This window comes from Capra hircus, chromosome 9, assembly GCF_001704415.2.
Source record: "Capra hircus breed San Clemente chromosome 9, ASM170441v1, whole genome shotgun sequence".
In the NCBI taxonomy this organism is placed as follows: Eukaryota; Metazoa; Chordata; class Mammalia; order Artiodactyla; family Bovidae; genus Capra; species Capra hircus.
Window position 1 is genome coordinate 15766427 of NC_030816.1, and position 22692 is coordinate 15789118.

Below are 22692 nucleotides of genomic sequence, written 5' to 3' on the forward strand. Positions count from 1 at the left end.
GTTTGCCTTGCCCACTGAAGGAACACAAGCCACCATATATACCCATGCAATACTTCAGCATCCTTACATTGCATCCAGTCTCTATAGGCAAGATCTTAGCTACTCACCTTTCTCCAGCTATGACATAATATCAGTGACATCCTCCAAGGAGATTTGTTTGAGATACTCACCAAGGACATACAAATGCTCACAAAAAGGGGATGAACCATTGTCCCACACACAGTGTAAGGCACTGCCACTGCCATTAAATTCCTGGAAATTATTAGGTACACGGGAGGTTCCCAACCAGACCTCAAGTAGAGCTGCCTTCTCGTGGTCCCAACCTCAGGATATTTAGGGTCTATGCCTATTTAAACGGCATTGTGTCTTTCTTGAGGTTATTTCAGTCACTCCTACACTTCTCTACTACTAAGTCGCTTCAGTCGTGTCCGACTCTGTGTGACCCCATAGACGGCAGCCCACCAGGCTCCCCAGTCCCTGGGATTCTCCAGGCAAGAACACTGGAGTGAGCTGCCATTTCCTTCTCCAATGCATGAAAGTGAAAAGTGAAAGGGAAGTTGCTCAGTTGTGTCTGACTCTTAGTGACCCCATGGACTGCAGCCTACCAGGCTCCTCTGTCCATGGGATTTTCCAGGCAAGAGTCCTGGAGTGGGTCGCCAGTGCCTTCTCCATACACCTCTCTAGGGCCTGGGAACTCCATGAAGCAGCGCTCAGCCCCATCTGCTGAAGCTCACCATTGCTTCTCTGTCTCTCTAAGGTTATAGAAGGTAAGAAACCTTGTTAAGATGCTCAGTTTCCCTGGGAATCAAGACCTAGCTCTTTCTACGTTTGGATTTCCTAACCCCATTCAAATTTCTACTGCTTCATCCTCCTCTGGCTCAACTCAGGGCATCCTGGGCACCACCCCGAAGAATCAGACAATGCCGAGAGCCTCCTCGCATCTTGAACTCTTCTCCTACCAGACAGTCAATGATTTAATTCCCTCCCAGAAACAGGAACACTTATGTCATCCAATACTCTCTCCCATTCTAAGGTCTGTTCTCACTTCTCTGGTCTCACACAACTCAAAAAAGATTTTTCTCCCCAAAACTCAAATTATTTGCAAATAACAATTTGTTTTCATTTTTAAAAGCTAATAAGAAAGTTAGTGAACTTTTAATCTAGATAATACCACTCCTCAGGGAACAGTGCCTATAGAAGGCATAAAAAGAAGTGTAAAGAAGTAAAAAAAACACTAGTTGATAATTAACATAATTATCATCTATATGCATTTAAAAGAGCTACTCTTAATAGAGACTTGACTTAACAAGGTAGAAAACTGCCGCATATACATTATTTTATTTAATCCTTATAACAAATGTCAGAGATACAGAGGTGGGGATTATCTCAATGACATAACTGAAATTCTGTCTTCCAAATATTAGGAACAGTCTTTCAATCAGGATTTAAAGCCCCGTTATGTGTGATTCCAAAACATGGGCTTTTAAGTATTTCATTACATTACCTCCTTTTTAGAATCCTAGGCACTTATGAAGTGAGAAGAGATTACAATAGAACAGTAGGGCTTCCCAGGTGGTGCACGTGGTCATGAATCCGCCTGGCAATGCAGGAGACACAGATGCGGGTTCGATCGCTGGGTTGGCAAGATTCCCTGAAGAAGGAAAGGGCAACCCACTCTAGTATTCTTGCCTGGGAAATCCCACGGACATTGAGAATACATGACAATAGAATAAAAGTAATTAGAGTAGTGAAGCTAGGAGCCTAGAAGTCACATAAAACTCACCTACTATGCCACACACCATACACGTATTTTCTCTCAGAACAACATATTTTCCATAATGTTAAACCAAACTCAAAACAGTATTCAAGCAATTCATCTGATATAAAAACTTTAATTCAATTTTGAATCTTAAAAATGAAGATCATATGATTGAAATAATATGAATAAGTTTGAATAAAAATTGTTCTTCATACTTATTAACTATTATATAATATACCTATTCAGTATAATTATATAATTTGTGAACACACACATTCAGATGCCTTTAAATCTTTTTACAGAATAAAATGGAAGCAAATTCCTATGGCACGTGGTATGACTTTATCTTTAATTACTGTTATTTTTAGTTGTGTCACAACAATTAGCAGAATTCACTGAAAATAGAAGTATAAATGTTTCTTTAAATAGTCCAAGATTTTTTGGTTTGATATTAGACTTTATTAATTTTTTGCTGTACTTTGTCTTTGTTTTGGTTAAAACACAAAAATAAGTTTGTACTACACAAAGACATTTTCTGATTACCAAGTAGAGAAGATCCCAAAGGATACAGCAAAAAACCCCACTATTAGATTCCCTAGGAGTAACTGACAATCGACTGCACTGTACTCACCAGATCTTTCAGTCATTTATATATAGCAAGACAGATAAAAGAAGCATTTTACTATAGAATTCTGAACTCTCCCTTTGAAAGCTATAATTATGATTTGGTGACTTTCTCCAAGCTGTCCTAGCTATACACACGTTGGGCCCGAATGTCCTTTTATTCAATAACACCTAAATGATCAAGCATTTGCGTTATCCATCTGATCTAACAGTGACCTCTTTTGAATTTTTTTTTATGAGCTTTAGCTACTGCTTTTTATAGCTTTGCCAACATAATCATATTACATCCTGACACCAGGCAGTGTAAATTAATTCCTCTTCTTTGTTATGAGCCACTCCACGAAGAAGAACTAGATTTTTCACCTTAACACTTGATTAAATTGTGGGAAAAGAAGACCAAAAAAAAAAAGAAATGAGGTCTCTGGGAAAACTGTATCTCACCTACACCAGCCTGGAGACTAACACAGTGAATTTAAAACAAATTAGCTCTTCTTAAGATTTTTTTTAAAAATCCTAATGAGGGAAAGCAGGAGAAATATAGAGGAAAGATGGTGGGTAAAAAGTCTATTTACCTAGAATTAATCTTATGCCAGATGAACTAGAGCAGTGTTTCCCAATTGCTCAGAAGACTCACATGGGAAGTTTGTTAACAATACAGACCTCCCAGCGGCCTCCCTTAGAGCCTCAGATCCTGGGTGTTTGACACCATATGTATTGCAAATACCCTAGGAGATTCTTACTATTATACAAGCCTGAGAACAACTGAACTGGAGTAAAAATTAGGTCAGAGTCGCCTCCATCTTTCTTTAATAATACACAGAAAAAAAAATCCATAAATGATGTTGCTTCAAGGTCTAACAGTATGTGTCACCCAAATGAACAGACCGTTTACTGGTGGCTTTAGCTAAGTATACCAACACATACACATAGCCTTGGAGATCTACTTATCCAATTGCAGACCCTGTTAAAATCACCTTGTAGTATATTAAAAATTAAATTATAAAACTAACTTTGTCCAGAGCTGCTCTGTCAGGTGATGGCCATGGCTATAAGGTCATCCTCTGGACTGGCTCTTTTACCTTTTACTCTGATAACCAACCCTAAAGTTAACCACTAAATCCATTTAATATGTTTTCAGTAAATGTTCTGTGTTGGTGAATTGTTTTACCTCCAGAAGATCATATCTCCTGGTAGGCAGGAACAATAGGGTCTAAGTATGGACAGTGGATGGAGAAGGCAATGGCACCCCACTCCAGTACTCTTGCCTGGAAAATCCCATGGATGGAGGAGCCTGGTGGGCTGCAGTCCATGGGGTCGCTAAGAGTCGGACACGACTGAGCGACTTCACTTTCACTTTTCACTTGCAAGCACTGGAGAAGGAAATGACAACCCACTCCAGTACTCTTGCCTGGAGAATCCCAGGGATGGGGGAGCCTGGTGGGCTGCCGTCTATGGGGTTGCACAGAGTCAGGCATGACTGAAGCGACTTAGCAGCTGCAGCAGCAGCATGGTCAGTGGATAGTAAATCTTCAATGAGTGCTTTCTGGGTGAACTTCTCATGGATCTGACCATGCAGTCCCCGTTATACGCAGCTCCTATCTGTGCAGATAGGAAGCTCATGTTATAGAGTTTGGTTAAAAAAAAACAAACACTCTGTATTGGCATTTTAAGCATTGCTGCTTTAAATCCTATGCTGGCAGTGTTCCTGAGCCAAGCAAGACCTTTCAAGTCATCCTGTCACTCTGATCCATTTCACATCAGATTTTTACTGTTATCCTTTGAGATTTGATTAAACATAATGATTAATTTTAGTATGGAAAAATTCCCCCAATTCTATTGTAATTTTAAAAAACTGAAGAAAGTACTAAAGAGCTGACTTTTTCATATATTTCAGTTTGCAATAAACTGAAGAGAACTGTCATTACAGAAAACTCAAAGAGCCTCATTAGCAGGGAAAGGAAGCATGGATAGATATATGGATACAATAAAAATAGCTGGAACAATTACTCACTAAAGCTTGTTGACCCTGGAGAGTCATTTTGAGAGGCCAGAAGATCCTAGATGTATTGACTATGATATCTCTAAGTCACTCAAAGAGATTATAAAAACAAAACAAAAAAAATGAACTAAGAGAAAGGTAAGTTTGAAGATTCATTTGATTCAACTCTGTAATTTGGGGGAGCACCACTTACTGACGTGCATCTCTTGAATAAAAAATACCAAAAGTAATCTTTTGAAATGTGGTCAACATAAAACAGCTGTTTATAACAAGGCAAATACTGAGAAAGAATGTGTGCGCTCAGTCGCTCAGTCACGTCCGACTCTTCGTGACCCCATGAACTGTAGCCCGCCAGGTTCCTCTGATCATGAGATTTTCCAGGCAAAATTACTGGACTGGTTGTCATTTCCTCCTCCAGGGGATCTTCCTGACCCAGCGACGGGACTCACACCTCCTGGATCTCCTGCACTGGTAGGCGGATTCTTTACCACTGAGCCACCTGGGGAGCCCCAAGAAAGAAAGAAAAGGTGAAAGTCGCTCAGTCAGCTCCAGCTCTTCGCGAACTCATGGACTATATAGTCCATGGAATTCTCTGGGGCAGAATACTGGAGTGGGTAGCCTTTCCCTTCTCCAGGGATAGAGCTTTTCCCTTCTCCCTATCCCAACCCAGGGACAGAACCCAGGTCTCCCGCCTGCAGGCAGATTCTTTAACAGCTGAACCACAAGGGAAGCCCAGGAATGCTGGAGTGGGTAGCCTATCCCTTCTCCAATAGATCTTCTTGACCCAGGAATCAAACCGGGGTCTCCTATATTTCAGATGGACTCTTTACCAACTGAGCTATCAGGGAAGCCTGAAGCCCCAAGAATGAATACTTAAAGGCAGAGTAAGGGAGACATGGAATGAACATATTCTGGAGAACAATTTCATTACAACAGTAAGTCCAGCCTCTGGTCAACTGCAGATTCTCCCAGACCAAATGCTTGGCACCCTTCACCATCTTCCCTCATCAATTTCCTCTTGTTCTCCTCCACAGGCCCTGCTTCTGCCATAGACCTTCCCATGCCCTCTTTGCTTTCATCCTACTCAAACTAGCGTTTGGAAAATATTTACTTAATTCATTCACAGGACTATGATCTGTGTGTGGTTCCCTGCAAGGATAATGCCAGACAAAGTCTCAGACCAAAGAAGCAAATTGTTAATGGTGGCACTTCCACAAATTAGCTAATGGATCAGGAGTGGCATTTGGGAATGATGTGGAAAGGTTTTCCTGAATTATCAGCATTTTACCTTCTGCATATTTGTAAGGTTGGTGGGGGTATTGGAGTCAAACCTACGTTCTTGATACCATGATTTGCATGACATTGGCCAGATTCTTTAACTTCTTTGAAGCTTAGTTTCTCTAATTGATGCCACGCAACGTTTCTTCAATGACTAAACTGAACTGAAATCGCTCAGTCGTGTCCGACTCTTTGCGACCCCATGGACTGTAGCCTACCAGGCTCCTCTGTCCATGAGATTTTCCAGGCAATAGTACTGGAGTGGATTGCCATTTCCTTCTCAATGACTAAAGTGTCCCCTTATTTTTTGTTTGCAGTGTAGGCAGGAGAAACTAGATCCTACAGTTTTATTTCTAGTAATTAAGTAGCTTTCAGTTGTTACCTGTTTCACTCTTCTTACCTTACATGCTTAAGGCTATCTAAATGCCCCAATTATTTGTTAAAAATAGCCAGGAAGGAAAGGGGAAAGCAGTGATTAAAGCATATTCTAATTCATTCATAAGCCAATTTGATTCAACTGTTAAGAACCTAGAATCTCTTATACAGAGTGAAGTAAGTCAGAAAGAGAAAAACAAATTACCATATATTAACGTGCGTGTATGGAAACCAGAAAAATGGCACTGATGAACCTAGACGCAGGGAAGGAACGGAGACTCAGATGCAGAGAGCGGACTTGTGGACACAGCGTGGGAGGGAGAGAGTGGGACGAGTGGGGACAGTAGCACCGACATAAATACAGTGCCGCGGCTGCCGCTAAGTGGCTTCAGTCGTGCCCGACGCTGTGTGACCCCAAAGACGGCAGCCCACCAGGCTCCTCTGTCCACAGGATTCTCCAGGCAAGAACACTGGAGTGGGTTGCCATTTCCTTCTCTGATATATATACTATCATGTGTAAAATAGATAGTTGGTGAGAAGCTGCTGTTAATACTCAGGGAGTCCAGCCTGGCGCTCTGTGATGACCTAGAGGGGTGGGATGGGGGACGGGAGGGAGACTCAAGAGGGAGCTGATAATATGTCTCATTATGGCTGATTTGCGTTGCTGTGCAGCAGAAACCAATACAACACTGTAGAGCAATTTTCCTCTAATGGAAAAAAAATTAAATACCTGTGGACAAGGTGTATTTGTTGCAACAACCTCAAAACTTGGAATTTTCTGAGCTGGATGGATACATTTTACTAAAAACATTTCACTTGTACCGAAAAGTGTGAGCTTAAAGAAAAACCAAATCAGTATGTGTATGATAGCTCTTGTTTCACTTGCATGATGAGGACTCTGGTTCACGTTACTCTCCTGTCACCAGGCAACTGTCCCAAGTCTTGGAGATGCTGACTCAAATTCCAAGCTACCTACTCCGCCTTAGAGTACTGAGGTTTCTGAAAACCTCAAAACCCTGCATGCTGGCCTCTGCAGGACAGTGATGATACATAATCACACATCAGAGGGTACAGAGAAGTGTTCTGGCATTTTCAGAAGCCTTTAACGCACGTGTGGAAATGATGAAAATGATACATGTATTCACAGATTTGGGGATTTTTGTTTGTTTGTTTGCTTGTTTGTTCTTTACCTATGTGTGTATGTCACTTTCCCCAGCAAAACGTCTCTGAAGCCTGCATAGAAAGCAGAAATACCAGTCTTCTATTAAGTTGAATAGTCTCCATATTTTAAAGCATTTTAACTGCCAAGATTAAAATTCAAAACCAGTAAATTCTAAGTCAGAAGGCTTTCTGAAACACCATGTTTCCTTGAAGTATTTCTCATTTAAGATAAGCTAACCCAGTCGAAGCAGAATGTTTTTGCTATTTTCCCCCCACAGGCATTTGTTCAGCTGAGGCCAAGCAGAATGGCCACTTTGGTGCTGTGTTCTATACACGAGGTAAAATGTTTTGAGCTTAAGAATGTTCTCTTTCTTTTAATCCTTTCTATAACCTGACTCCAAATTTATCTGAGAAACATATGTTGAGTCATTCTCATCTCTATTTTTCATATCCACTGTAGTAATTACAACTGTAAATAGAATTTTAAGCCTTCTCAAAACTGCATTTTTAAAATATTAGCTGCACTCTGGCAGTCTCTCCCTTTAGTTTATTCCAGTGGTAACTTCCATTTTTAAAATTAAGGGTGGTATGGAAACATATGATTCATTTCCTAATTTTATCACCATCTATAACTGAGGCAAGTGCCTAACTTCTCATAACACATTTTTAATGACCTGTGAAGTTCAGTAGCTGGGTAAAGATTAATAAGTGTGTTTTCTACACTTAAAAATATATAGAAATATTTCAATAGGCTAATTTTAAAAACTGAAATGTAACATTCTGCACGAGACTCAAATGCCTATCTGCCCTTCACCTAGTCAAGTTTCTTTTTCCTATTTTACAATTTAATGGAATTAATAGAAAGTCAAATTAATCAATGCTATTAAAAACTGTCAAAAGAAACACAAACAATGACAATCTACAAATAACTTTGAGATATCTGAGAATTTGGGGGCTGGAACTCTGGTCATCGGCAAATTAATAAATGAAAATTAAACAAACAAACAAAAAGCAACCTTGAATTCAAAGAGGAAGAAACCAGATTATTGGTATGATAGAGATCCTGTTAATTTCAGAATCAAGTCTAGATATCACATCACTGGACATCTGGGCCAGTACTTATCCCATGGTAATCACGGTTTCTTTTTTTCAACAATAAAAACTACTTTTTAATATCAGACCACTAGTGGATATTGCTATTGCTAAGTCACTTCAGTCGTGTCCGACTCTGTGAGACCCCATAGACGGCAGCCCACCAGGCTCCCCCGTCCCTGGGATCCTCCAGGCAAGAACACTGGAGTAGGTTGCCATTTCCTTCTCCAATGCATGAAAGTGAAATGTGAAAGCGAAGTCGCTCAGTCATGTCCGACTTAGCGACCCCATGGACTGCAGCCTTCCAGGCTCCTCCATCCATGGGATTTTCCAGGCAAGAGTACTGGAGTGGGTTGCCATTGCTGATATGGTGGTTGTAACTTGTAAGCAGAAAAAAGACCCAGCCTCTGAGGTATATGAGAGAGAGAAAGGCACCTCTTCTGTTACCCTAGTCTACGGTGGTCAGGGCTTCATTTGCTTAGAGGAAAGTTTCTGATAATAAAGGCTAATAGGGAAACACACGTCCCTATCTTGACCTTCAGCCTTGCTTAGAAGTGATCCCTCTTCTTCTTCTTAGAAGTGTGTTCTTCTAAGGCTTCATGAAAAGAAAAGCATTCACCCCTTAGACTGGAAAGTCCTCTTGCTTAGGAGTATATTGTTGGAGTGGAAGGAGGCTTATTTAAGTGAGAGTTTCACTTTGGAATGAAGAGATTCAGATCCCTCCAGTTACTTACTGTTGTAACTTAAAAGTTGTATTTATTGGGGTATAAATGCCAAAAAATAACAATCGTAACATAAACTGATCTATGCATAGAGAGATTCTAGCCTAGATTCCAGAGAGGCAGAATAAGACTGAAGTAACCTTGCCTGCAGAAGTTGGGCAGACACCTGAAACAAAGCAGTTTGGCTGGCACTAAGGAGAGAGCCAGCCAGCAGGGGACCCCTGTGAATGGGCACAGTTAATGGAGTCATGTAGTAATGATGCTGAATATCTAACTCCAGGCGTCCTTTTTCTACATAATGATTCTCCCCTCTTACCCTCAAGTCTTTGGTAAAGTTTACTTCCCAGCGGGCACAGTTGGTAGAGATTCTACCTGCTGACTCAAGAGACACAGGTTTGAAACCTGGGTGGGGAAGATCCCCTGGAAAAGGAAATGGCAACCCACTCCGGTATTCTCGCCTGGAGACAACCATCTTAGTAATATCTCAGCTTTCGGCAACAAAAGGAGTACCCTGAAGACAACCTAAGATGACACAGATTAGGAAGAGTTGCAGCAGCATCAAAAAGCTTCTGGAGACATCAGGAAACAGTGAAGAGGGAGACCAGAGCACCAGACCAGAAAAAGTGACAACTCGCACCCAGAATAGACTCACAGGATCTAAGGATTCTCAGCAATGCCAGGTGTGGGGAAAACAAACAAATAAAACAGACTGTGCATCCTGGAGTGTGGGAGCTACAAGTGTGCTTATTGAGGCAAGATGACTCCTCAGAGATGACTCCTCAGGAGCCTATATGTTTCAGGTATCTGTTGATTGAGAAAATATTTAACAGTTGGAAAGGTACTATGAAATAAATATTTTAAGGAAATTAACTCATTTTTGTAATAATAATCTATATACATTTGAAAATTGTAGTATATATGATTGGAGAAGGAAATGGCAACCCATTCCAGTATTCTTGGCTGGGAAATCCCATGGACAGAGGAGCCTAGAGGGCTGTAGTCCATGGGGTCCCAAAGAGTCAGACACTACTTAGCAACTGAACAACAACAAGTATTTATGCTATGGGGAGACAGTGTTTGTGTAGACACAGATGTATGGCTTTGTAGACCTCTCTACTAATTCTATAGAATTCTAAAGGACCAGAATCCCCATTACTGGCAAACACTGCCCTGTATCATAAATTATGGCCCTACAGGCCAGCATCCCTGTCTCCGGTAACAACCATAACTTTAATCACTAACATGTCAGCTTTTCTCCACCTACTTTTAATTCCCCCCTTCTTCCATTTGGAATAATAAGGCTATTTGAGTTTTTAAAAAAATTATTTAACACTTGTATAATCTAAGCCCCTCAGATAGCTCTCAAGAGATGGAAAAGCTAGATAACCATGATTGCCAGTGTTCAGTAGACATTTCCAGGGGGTCTCAGAATATGAGCAGAATAAAATGTAAAACAATCTCATGAGAGAGTCCTTCTCACAGTCCCATCATTTTTTCAGCCTGGAGTCCTGGGAGCTTCTTTTGAGTACCTACAGCCCACCACCAGTCTCTGGCTGTGGGCTTTCACACTGATGACCTCCTTCCTAGGGCTTATCCAAGCCTCATTTGTTAGACTGTGATAGTCACATGCAGAGACTCATTCTTGAGGGGAAAAACATAAGCTATCACTTCTGAAAACTCTAAATTATTTCCAGCAAGGCTGAGATGGAAAGTCTCATTTAATTAGCAAGTGCAATAAAGATGTGACATTTAAAAACAAATTATAACATATTTCCATCCTTCATTGGAACACTGAATGATGACATATTGTTCTTTTATAGTTGCCATTTCCAAGTTTTAATTGCCTTGGTTTAATTGGTTTAATCCAAAAAAAAAGTCAATTCGGTAATTACCCCTATGCTGTTGGAATTAGCTTCATTTATCGAGCAAAGGAAAACTGACTTCAGATAGGGGAAAGCAAATAAAATATAGTATCAGGGGAAATACTGCATCACTGAGGTATTAAAAAACAATATTGTATGTGACCCAAACTCAGTTTATTTTAGGAGTCAAAAATAGGTTCTTTTTCAATTCTGAACAGTAATATACCAATACAAAATCAAACACAAATTAATCCACAATCATGTTCATTCATTTATAAATTTATTAATTCGCTTGGAAAATATCTTCTGAGTGCCAATGATATGTGAGGCAAGAATCACAAAACTACCTTCATGGACTCTAATGGATGAGAAAAAAATAATCAACACAAATGTATGTATGAACACAAACTGTGGTAAGTCTTAGATGAAAAATTATGAGGACCTGTGTGAGTGAATCAGGACCTGATGCATTAATAATATGAGCAGAGATACGGAGATAAGAGCAGCTGGTATAGAAGCAGAAAGAGAGTATTTCAAGCAGAAGAGAAGGGCACAGCACATTTCAGGAACTGAAGTAAGGCCCGTGTAGCCCAAACGCAGAGAAGAAGGTAGGAAATATCATGAGACAGAGTAGCTCACTTAACAGGGGCTACATCATTGCGGCATGTTAAGGATTCGGTCCACTCTTCCAGAAGCGCTGGGCAGCCACTGAAGTCTTTTAAGCAACAGTGTGACCATCAAAATTGAACTTTAAGAAAGATCATTTCGGTTACAGTAAATGGAATAGGTTGGAAAAGAAGAGTGGATTCCAGAGGTGAGTTTGGAGGAATTGCAGGTTTCCAAGTGAGAAATAATAAATTAGAAAGTAAAGTTTATGCCTTCGATTTAACAACCCAGAAAGTCTGAAGTTATGTGGGTTTCACGAGTGACCTATTTTCACAGAATTAAATGTGTCAGAGCTAAAAGGAAAACAGAGTGACAGAATAGAAGGCATGTGTGCTTTAGGATGAAATACACCCAGCTGAGCATCCTAAGCTGAACTTTTGCCTCTGTTCCTTGTTAACTGAGGGACGTTATGTGAGGCATTAAGCTCTCTGAGCCTTGGCTCCCACACCTTTTGAGTACACATAATAATACCTCCCACAGTTGAGAAGATTAAGTGGGACAATGTGTGTGATACTGTCAGCATGGAAAGCCAGTTAATGTTGAAGAGCCCAGGACACACCAGCGGGTCTCATCCCCTCCTGTTAGAGATATTCATCTTCCTTTTGAAGCTTCTTTCTCCCCCTGAGTGTTCTCTCTCAGTGAACAGCACCATAACCCATCCAGCTGCACAAGTCAGAAACCCAGCAGACACCCTCGTCTCTCACCTTCCATGATCAGCGAGTCGTGCAAAGTCTATCCCCTAAATAGCTCTTGAACTGATGGGCCAACGGCTCTGTTTTGCCTCGTTCACTACCCCAGTGAAGGGCGCCAGCCTGTCTAGATTAGATGGCTCTCTTCACTCATTATCCTGCCTCCATTCTGTTGCTCTCTAATCCATTCTTTTCACACTGTTCACGGGGTTCTCAAGGCAGGAATACTGAAGCGGTTTGCCATTCCCTTCTCCAGTGACATTAGTTTGCCAACAAAGGTCCGTCTAGTCAGGGCTATGGTTTTTCCAGTGGTCATGTATGGATGTGAGAGCTGGACTATAAAGAAAGCTGAGCACTGAAGAATTGATGCTTTTGAACTGCGGTGTTGGAGAAGACTCTTGAGAGTCCCTTGGACTGCAAGGAGATCCAACCAGTCCATCCTAAAGGAGATCAGTCCTGAATGTTCATTGGAAGGACTGATGTTGAAGCCGAAACTCCAATACTTGGGCCACCTGATGCAAAGAGCTGACTCATTGGAAAAGACCCTGATGCTAGGAAAGATTGAGCGCAGGAGGAGAAGGAGACGACAGAGGATGAGACGGTTGGATGGCATCACCGACTCAATGGACATGAGTCTGAGTAAACTCTAGGAGTTGGTGATGGACAGGGAGGCCTGGTGTGCTGCAGTCCATGGGGTCGCAAAGAGTCGGACACGGCTGAGAGACTGAACTGAACTGAGTCCATTCTTTACACCAGCCAAGCAAACATGACTATCTCAGCTCTCTGACTACTCCCCTTAAGCCAAGAACATGTCGCCCAGTTCCTTAGCAGGACTAGCCACACCCTCCCTGATCTACACTCTGCTTACTCCCCAGCCTTAGGTCTTGCCTTCATGACCTCAGGTAGGTATGTGAAGGGAACTGCTCCCCATCCAGGGCTTACGACTCCCAGACATACTCCCTTCACCTTCACATTCAGGCCACTGGCTGGAGCATCTCCTTCCAAAGTTTCTCTTGACTAGGTCAACCTCTACTCAACACTGAGCTTCAGCTCAGGAAACACTTCAGGAGGCATTTTGGCTTCACTTGACTGTATCCCAAGTACATGGTGGTGGTGGCTTAGTCACTAAACTGTGTCCAACTCTTGCCATGGACTGTAGCTTGCCAGGCTCCTCTGTCCATGGGGTTTTCCAGGCAAGAAAAACAGCCTAAAACATGAATTTCATTACATGAATGAATTGAGCAAGCAGTCAAATGAAGTCTAAGGAGTCTGACTGGACTGGCCAAGGCCACATAGGTTAGGCATGATACCATGAGGAGAAGACCCAGGCCTTTGGCTGCGTGTTGCAGTATTCCCTTCCCTCCATCATGCTGGCATTTGCCTTATTAATCTCAATTACATTTGCTCTCTTCATTAACCCTTCAAAACATTCTCTTCACGTGGTTGCAAAATGTTGTGCATTTATACCGAGGGTTATAGTTTTTGTACTCAAAGCCGACCAATGCCCCCTCTTACCAAAAGGCTTCCTGGACTCCCCTGAAAAGTAGTAGCCATGGCTCCTGTGATGCTCTCGAGCACTCCCGCAGCATTTTGTATCCTGCCCTCCCTCCTTGTGATCCTGTGAATTTTTCTGAAACTAGGACCATGCTGGATTCATTTGACATCTCTGATACCCAAGACTGTTTTGGGGACACAGTAGTAGTACTTAATATTTGTGGACTGTAATGGCCTCCCTGGTGGCTCAGACAGTAAAGAATCTGCCTGCAATGTGGGAGACCTGGGTTTGATCCCTGGATTAGGAAGATTCCCCTGGGGAAGGCAGTGGCAACCTACTCCAGTATTCTTGCCTGGAGAATCCCTTGGACAGAGGAGCCTGGAGGCTATAGTCCATGGGGTCGCAAAGAGTGGGGCACAACTGAGGAACTAACACAGACACAGACACACACACACACACACACACACACACAGAAAATGGCTCTTCAGAGCTGAACAGTGTCCAAATAAGAGCAACTGAAGTGATGCCAAGGGAAAAAATGATGCAAGAAGACAGACTAAAATGATGATGGCTCTGTCATCTAGAGATTTGTTGGAGTTTGAAAAAAGGCACAGTTGGCTCTGCTAAGATGAAGACTCAAGAAGGCAATTGAGATGATGTTGTCACTGCTGGAACAGGCTGCCTCTCCTGGCAAGAACCTCAGTCCCCCAGTGACCTTCCAGCTTCTTTTTATTCAGGATGGAGAACTGGAGTCAGAAAAGAAAACGTTCACTTTCAGACAGCTGGACAGGTAAGTAGGAAAGCTCAGTCACAGAGTGCTTTTACCCTCTGGGAAGCCTACCCACAGTCAACGCTAGAAGAACTGGCTTCACAGGCGGCCCAGGTTCCTGACGTGGCAGTCAGCTGGTGTGATGGAAATGGAACTGAGCTGGGGGCAGAAATCCAAGTGTGGATCCAAGACTTGCCCGTGGCCTTGGGCAAAGCTCTGGGCCTCATTTTCCTGCTCTGTGTGATGAAAGGTTTGAACTAGATGGTTTCCTACAGTACTTTCTCATGTAGAAATTCTTTAGTACAGGGGGTAAGCACTTGGATTTACTAATGCAGCTAGACAACCAAGGGTAAGAAGACTGTAAATCTGGGTAATGACTGCAAATGCAGACATCTAATCTCATCCTTTTCACTCCTGTAACTCGATCTAGACTAGTTGAAGCACATATCCATCATGATATTCCCTCATCCACACACAGCAAGCACAGCCACAAGTTTTATGAATAAAAAATTAGAGATAGAGTAAGGCTGTAAAGCAGCAGTTTGCAAATATCAAAATCACTGTGGCAACTTTTGAAAAACAAGCTCTGATGCCTTGCACCAGATCTACCAAATCAGAATCTTTAAGATGGAACCCTGGGTTTTTTTTTTTACAAGGCTCTCACGTGTCTTTGGTGATCAACTAATTTGGGGCTCATTTACAAAGGAAAAATAGTGTTTTTCAAAGGGTAGCCTGTAGATCATTTTTATGTAAATTATCTAAGATGCTTGGCAAAAATATCTGGGAAGATGGCCCCAAATCTGCATTTTAACAATTCTTTCAGTGATTTTACAAATAACTTACATATGCTGACAAGTGAAATAATCATACAGGTCTTCAAATGAAGACCTCAAAGTCTACTGAACAATATAGTGGAAACAGGAAGTTCTGACTGCAAGAGAGGTCTATTCATCATTATTATTCCTATCATATTTCATCATCTTGTTTACTCCCATAACAAAACTGTGATACAAGCACTTTTACCCTCATTTTACTGACAAACTGAAGCAGTAGAGAGTTCAGGTAATTTCTCCAGAACCATGAGATTCATAAATGGATACAGAAGAACTGAAAAATAATGCCACATAGCTAAAGAACAGCCTATACTGCTATAGAATATGGAATTAAAGAGTTCAGTACAACCTTTTAATTAAACCATCTGCTGAGATCTTATCTAGGGAAGCAAGTTAGCAATATGCCTCAGTTAGCAATATGCCTCCAGTTCAATTACCTACATCATAAATGTTTATGTCATTAAAAATAATCATAGATTAGCCAAGATGTAAGGACTAGTAACTAATAAACAACAATTTAAGGGATACCCTCGAATCCTAAAATGATCCAAGGTAGTCATCACTTCTAGTCAACAACCTTTGAAACAAATCTTAGCTGGTGAGAAGCACAGAAATATGCTGTGCAGGGTCTCACCCACTTGGTGAGGAGCCCAATCACCTCTAGACCTTAATTATCTAACTCTGCTTCATTAATCTATCTTTATACCATGGACCCTAGACTGTATGCCTTTCAACATGCTAGAACAGGACTACATTAGACTCAAAACATCTTTCAGGGAATACAATATAAAATGCTACTACTACAAACACATTTTTTTAGGACAAAACTCTCTGCCCCCATTGATTCATCTCAATTTGTCTAATAAAATTTGTTTGTGAAAAGATGTGCTGGTCTTGATCTCTTGCTACACTGAGGTAAAAAGGATCTCCCAGATTCCCCATTCCTATGTTGACCAGTACCTGGTATCGCACAATAGAAGGTATCTCATAAATATGATGAAACCAAATGGATTATAGCTATTACAAGCTCTAACTTTGATTTTTTAAAAACAATTCATTAAAATCATTAATGGAAAAGACAAAGTTGTCCACAACCACACAATTTTTAACAGAATTCAAATTCTTCCCCCTTCCTCTGTTCATATCCTACTCTTCTCCTCTTCCTTTCACATTGACGTTACAGCCTTTCTAAAATGCGTGAACACACAGATATTTTCACAAAGCGGAAAAGTAAGAAAAATGACATTAAGAAAGAGAAACTGCGAAAAAAAATAACTAAACATTCAGTAGCTGTTGATAGATTTGTTGAAGGTTTTCTGATTGAGGATTTGTTTTCCTTGTTTTGTGTTTTGAAGGGTGACTTTTGTGTGTGCTTTGCTCCCATTCGAATTTCGCATGCCAACTCAGATTGTATCACTGTATCTTGTCAAATGTTTTACTGAAGGAGCCATTTCTTCCACAAAATCAGTATCTAATTTCCTAAGTAAAGATGAAAAAAATACTTACAAATATCTGATTAAAATACGCTGCTATTTCTAAGACAGCTGTAGGAAGAAACTCTGACAAACCCTTTTTCCTGTAAATCAAAAAAAAAAAAAAAAGACTATGAAAAAGCAGATAAGGTGAAAATCCATCTAGATCATCAAATTTCAATCATTTTGTCCTCTTTTAACTTTAAACTGGTAAACATCATGACTTGTTTGACTTTCTTGAGAAAAGTAGAATCTCCAATTCTACAACAAAATTTTCTATTAAAAGTCAAAAGGGTTCATTTCAAATAACAAGTGTTAGTACCTAGGACTGCCAGCTACAAAATGCAATTATACTACAACAGTGCAATTAGGGATGAATGTCAAGTTGAGAAGGTCATCACGCAGGCTCCCTCCTCTGTGCTCTAAAACACTCTAGTCTATCTCTACTGTTGAACCTATCACCTATCTTGTTAATTTCTGATTAGTGCCTGCCTTCCCTTCCCCACCTCACACAAATTTCTTAAAGCCTTTTGAGGGCACAGACTGTGATTCATTTGCCTTGCACATGGTAGGGGGGATGCAATAGGTATCAGTTGAATGTCAAGCTTTGTGAGGCGCTTTTCAGACTCAGGGCTGCTTGAACGCATATGTATTACTGCGGAAGAATTTTAAAACCCAGAGCAGACATCTTTCAACTACGTTCCTCTACTCAGCTTCCTATATGGTTTCCTCTGTTCCTCTCACTGTGTATCTGAAACTGTTTTCCTTCAAATGAGTCCTATTTGTTCAGATGAGATAAACGGAACTGAGAAGAGGAAGAGAAAAATAAATGAAAAAATGATCATATGGGAAGTAGTAACAAAGCAAAAATTTTACAAGCTTCAAAATTTATGTAATACAATGCAAATATGCACCCCAAAAGAGCAAGATTAAGAAAAATACTTTTGTAGTCCTAATTTTTCAAACATTTGCTTACGGCTCTCAGCAAAGATCTAGTAGAAACTGCAAATAGGAACCCAGTTTAAAATCAGTTAGGCAAAAAGCTTAACACTGTTAGTCTTTAAAAAGCATAACACTGTTATTTCTTTAAATGTACATTTAATAAATCTCTGTAATTTTACACCTTTTCCAGGATTAAAATTTGTTTTTATTTTATGAATTTCCACCTATCTCTTCCTATTTTACTAGAATCAAAAGAAAGAAAGACTGACAGTTATTTTTCCCTCTTCACTTCTTTGCAGCTTATGCTATATTCAAATATATTCATGCAATGGACTTTAAAAATAATATCCTAAAAATAAATAAATAAATAAATAAAAATAATATCTATATGAATTTTTGATTCTTCACAGACATCAAAATTCAGATTTATGGGTGATATGCTAAACACAAATACACTAGAGATTAAGAGACTGAGAGACTCTCTACTTACCCTTTAAACTATCAATTATCAAAAACTACCAACAAAAGAAAAGTAATTTCTGAAAAGGCTTTAAGAAGAGTGGCATGCTTTTAACATCACCAACAAATCATTTTCAGCACACATCTCCTATATATGAAAATTCATGTTTATAAATTATAAGTACCACTATTCTAATGAAAAGTATAATTTGTTATATTATCATTGACATGTATGTTAAATACATTAACAGAAATTTAAATCAAATAAGAATTCTGTAAATATAACTTCAGTGTTCTGTCATGTTCTTCCTGAACTTCCCGGTTGGATGCAGAATTTAGAAGACCTTGCTACTAGATAGGATCTAATTTCTCTCCATTATCTCTCCTGTAACTACCATTAAATCTAGGGAAAACCTGGTGATATACATGTAACTACTAAGAGATTCACAAGGGGAAAAGGCCGATGGTTTCAGCAAATGTTATTACAAGCTTTTCAAGGGGAGCAAATCAAGATGTAAGTGGATCAGCAGAAATTCATCATATTAGTGTACACGCACATGCAGGGTTGTGAATTAGCATAGATCTTGCAAATCAGCTAATTCAGTGATTTTCAAACTATTTTAAAATATTTCTTTCCCAAACGAACTCTTCAGCAGGTGGCCAATATGTAAGATAGATACCAACAGAACCGCTCTGGCTAAAACAGCTTCAGTCTCTACCCACTCTGTCTTTTTCCACCTCAACTCTCCCTCCACAAATGTAGTTTGAAAATTACTCGACAACACTGCCATTTTAGAGATAAAGCTACCATGCTGAAGAGGGAACGAGAGTAGCTGTTCTGAGACAATGAAACAGATAAAGCAGCTGAATGACTGACCCTGGACCCTGGACTGTCTTCCTTGTAGATGTCCCTGCCTTGTTTTCATGGCCTGGCTTCCCTGCACATCCCCATCAGATCTCATTTCCAAATATCCATTTTAAAAGTATGATCTGGTAAGATTTAAGGTACTCTTTGCTTCTAGGGTTTGATAAAATAATGAATACTTATTCTTTTAAATCTATACTAACTTGAAAGTTTTCATGACGAGCAGTCAGGCATGTCAGTATGCAAATTCTGCATAAAGAAGGATCCTGTTCACTTCAGACAGATCTAACACTGCACTTATACAGCTTGGCTTCATGTACATCGCCCTAGCCCTGGACCTGCCTGATCTGACAATTTCTCCAAAAAAATGAAATACAAATATAAAGATGACGCCTGCTTAGTTATATTAAATAAATGTCTGCCTCTATCATACCTAGGATTGTAGGACTGAAGATGAAGTTGTTTGAGAACAAATACGCAACTAGAGAACTCCATGAGGTAATACTTAGTCAATGGTTGCACTGAGCTGTTTTACAATTTCAATGAGCTACTATATCTAGTTATAGCTGCTTCAAGGGGCATTAGTTTCTACTTTTGTTTTGTTTTTAAAGGCAAATCATAGTTCTAAAATGTATAAGGGCCTGAACATTCAAAATGTCAGATGAGGGGATGGAAGGGAGAGAACATATATATACATATAGCAAATTCACATTATTGTACAGCAGAAACTAACACAACACTATAAAGCAATTATACTCCAATTAAAATAATTTTCTTAAATATAAAAAAAAAAATCAGGTGAACTTTATCTGCTTCCTAAAAAAACAAAAACAAAAAAGCTGACGACTTTGACTGCAAGACCCAGTTTTGAAAGGCTGTTTTCTGACGATGCAGTTAATCTCTCAAGCATTATAAAGATGAAAACAAACATCAGAAGATGAATCAATGTGACATGAGAGAGAACGGACATTCACGAGGATGTTTTCTATCCACAGAACTCAAATGAACTAGCTTAGGAAAACAAACGACTCTATATGCCTGACACAGAATAGGCACCCAACACATGTTCACTGGATAAACAAAGAAGGAAAGAATGAAAGTTGGAAACAGATCAGAAGCAGGTAGAATAAGACCAGATTATCAAGAGTTTTGAAAAAGACTTTATGCTGTGGGCTACTAAACTGAGGTTTAACAACAACAAAAATGGCTCTCTAAAAGAAAAATGAGTGAGTTGATAGTAAGCAAACAGCAAATCCAGCTGTAAGACTCTAGGAGTAATCTTAGCGTTGGCAATAAAGGCCCAGCAAAGGGGGAGACAATAAGACTGGATTAAGGAAGGCGTGGCAGAGGCTTCTGCTTGGGCTCTCAATAGCTCTTCTGCTCTTCTCTAAAAAATAGAAAGTTCAGCCGGGTACACAGCTAAGGACCCCATTACCAAGCCTCCCATGCTGCTACATGCAACCGTGTAACTGGCTTTTGTCACTGAAACGTGAGCTGTGAGCATAAGTGATGTATGCGTCTCTAGGTTATACCGTAAAAGAGAGGGGAGTGTGGCCCTTCCCTTCTCTTTTTCCTTTTTTGAAACCTTGATATCATCTATATGGTGAGCCATCATTCACCACGTGGACAAGGACACCACCCTGGGGATGATACAGCAACAAGGTGTAAGCAGCCCGTATCCCTAACATGTCAGGCCATTACACCACGTCTGTACCATCCACCTGGGCTGTAATAAGACAGAACTAAACCTACACTGCGTTTAAAGAAAGTGAAGTTGCTCAGTCGTGTCCGACTCTTTGCAACCCCATGGACTGGAGCCTACCAGGCTTCTCCATCCATGGGATTTTCCAGGTGAGATTACTGGAGTGGGTTGCCATTTCCTTCTCCAGGAGATCTTCCTGACCCAGGGACAGAACCCAGGTCTCCCACATTGTAGGCAGACACTTTACCATCTGAGCCACACTATGTTCAATCCACTATTACTTCAGGACTTTATTATAACTGTCAAACCAATAGTTTAGCTAATTCAGATGAATAAAAAAACATTTTGAAGTAGAAAAATCCACAGAATGTGGGGATAGGCCAAAGTGAATGAAGGAGGGCAATGATTTGAAACAATTGCAAGGTTTTATGTTTAGGGAACTGGATCACAGAATCATTAACAAAAGAACAGATGAGAAGGAGAGCTAGTAAGTTTAGATGCTGGCAATATTGCCAAGGGGACTGCAGAGTAAGTAACTGGAACTATGGGCCTGGCACTCAGACAAGAGGAGAAAATTAAAAACGGAAATTTCAGCAATTTTGTATTGTATATAGAGTTGAAAAGATGAGAACTGATAGAATCGCAGGTTAAAAGAGATCAATGTGTATGTCAATGAATGACAGTGTGTTCTCACAAGAGGCAGGAGGGAGAAGCAGTATGCAGCAATTAATGAGAAGGGTAATCAAAACCACAGTGAGGTACCATTTCACGCCAGTCAGAATGGCTGTGATCCAGAAGTCTACAAGCAATAAATGCTGGAGAGGGTGTGGAGAAAAGGGAACCCTCTTACACTGTTGGTGGGAAGGCAAACTAGTACAGCCACTATGGAGAACAGTGTGGAGTTTCCTCAAAAAACTGGAAATAGAACTGCCTTACGACCCAGCAATCCCACTGCTGGGCATACACACCGAGGAAACCAGAATTGAAAGAGACACGTGTACCCCAATGTTCATCGCAGCACTGTTTATAATAGCCAGGACATGGAAGCAACCTAGATGTCCATCAGCAGATGAATGGATAAGAAAGCTGTGGTACATATACACAATGGAGTATTACTCAGCCATTAAAAAGAATACATTTGAATCAGTTCTAATGAGGTGGATGAAACTGCAGCCGATTATACAGAGTGAAGTAAGCCAGGAAGAAAATCACCAATACAGTATAATAACACATATATATGGAAAAAGTGTGGTCAGAGCAGGCTAAGGCTGGGAGAGATTCTAACACTAACAACAGTATAATGCTAAGCACATGAGCTTCGGAGCCAGGCTGGCTCTAGAACATAACCATAACTGGGCCACTTTCGTACAACTTTTCTTATGTATAATGTGAAAATTCTTTCTGGGGCTATTAGTAGTTCTCCTCCATTCTTCCATAGAGGAAGATAATAAAGCTGTTAATAAAGCTAGTGGATGCGATGGAATTCCAGTAGAACTATTCAAAACCCTAAAGGATGATGCATGCCATCAAGGTGTTGCATTAAATATGTCAGCAAATCTGGAAGACCCAGGAGTGGCCACAGGACTGGAAAAGGTCAATCCTCATCCCAATTCCCAAGAAGAGGAGTACAAAAGAATGTGCTAACCATCAGAAAACTGCACTCATCTCCCACGCTAGTAAGGTCAACCTTAAAGTCTTGCATTCTAGGCTTCAGCATTATGTGAACCAAGGACTTCCAGATGTCCAAGAGGGATTTAGAAAAGAAAGAGGAATCAGAGATCAAATTGCCTACATTTGCTGGATCATAGAGAAAGCTAGAGAATTCCAAAAAAACATCTACCTCTGTTTCATTGACTACACCAAAGCCTTTGCCTGTGTGGATCATAATAAATACTGTGGAAAGCTGTTAAAGAGATGGGAATACCAGA

At 40.4% G+C, this 22692-nt stretch overlaps 1 protein-coding gene across 10 annotated transcripts in view; it reads right to left on the bottom strand.

The window, feature by feature from the left end:
- PKIB (protein kinase (cAMP-dependent, catalytic) inhibitor beta) overlaps positions 1 to 22692 on the bottom strand; it is a 120426-nt gene that overhangs the window by 27557 nt on the left and 70177 nt on the right. For 6 of the 10 annotated variants that reach the window (XM_018052996.1, XM_018052998.1, XM_018052992.1 and 3 more), the window contains one exon: positions 16831 to 16900. The exons of 2 other annotated variants lie outside the window; for them this stretch is intronic. The gene's annotated coding sequence lies outside the window, so the exon portion shown is untranslated. Of the gene's footprint in view, positions 1 to 1504; positions 1611 to 16830; positions 16901 to 22692 lie in introns of those variants that run through there. 2 more of the 10 variants (XM_005684511.3, XM_018052997.1) reach the window with 2 other exon arrangements.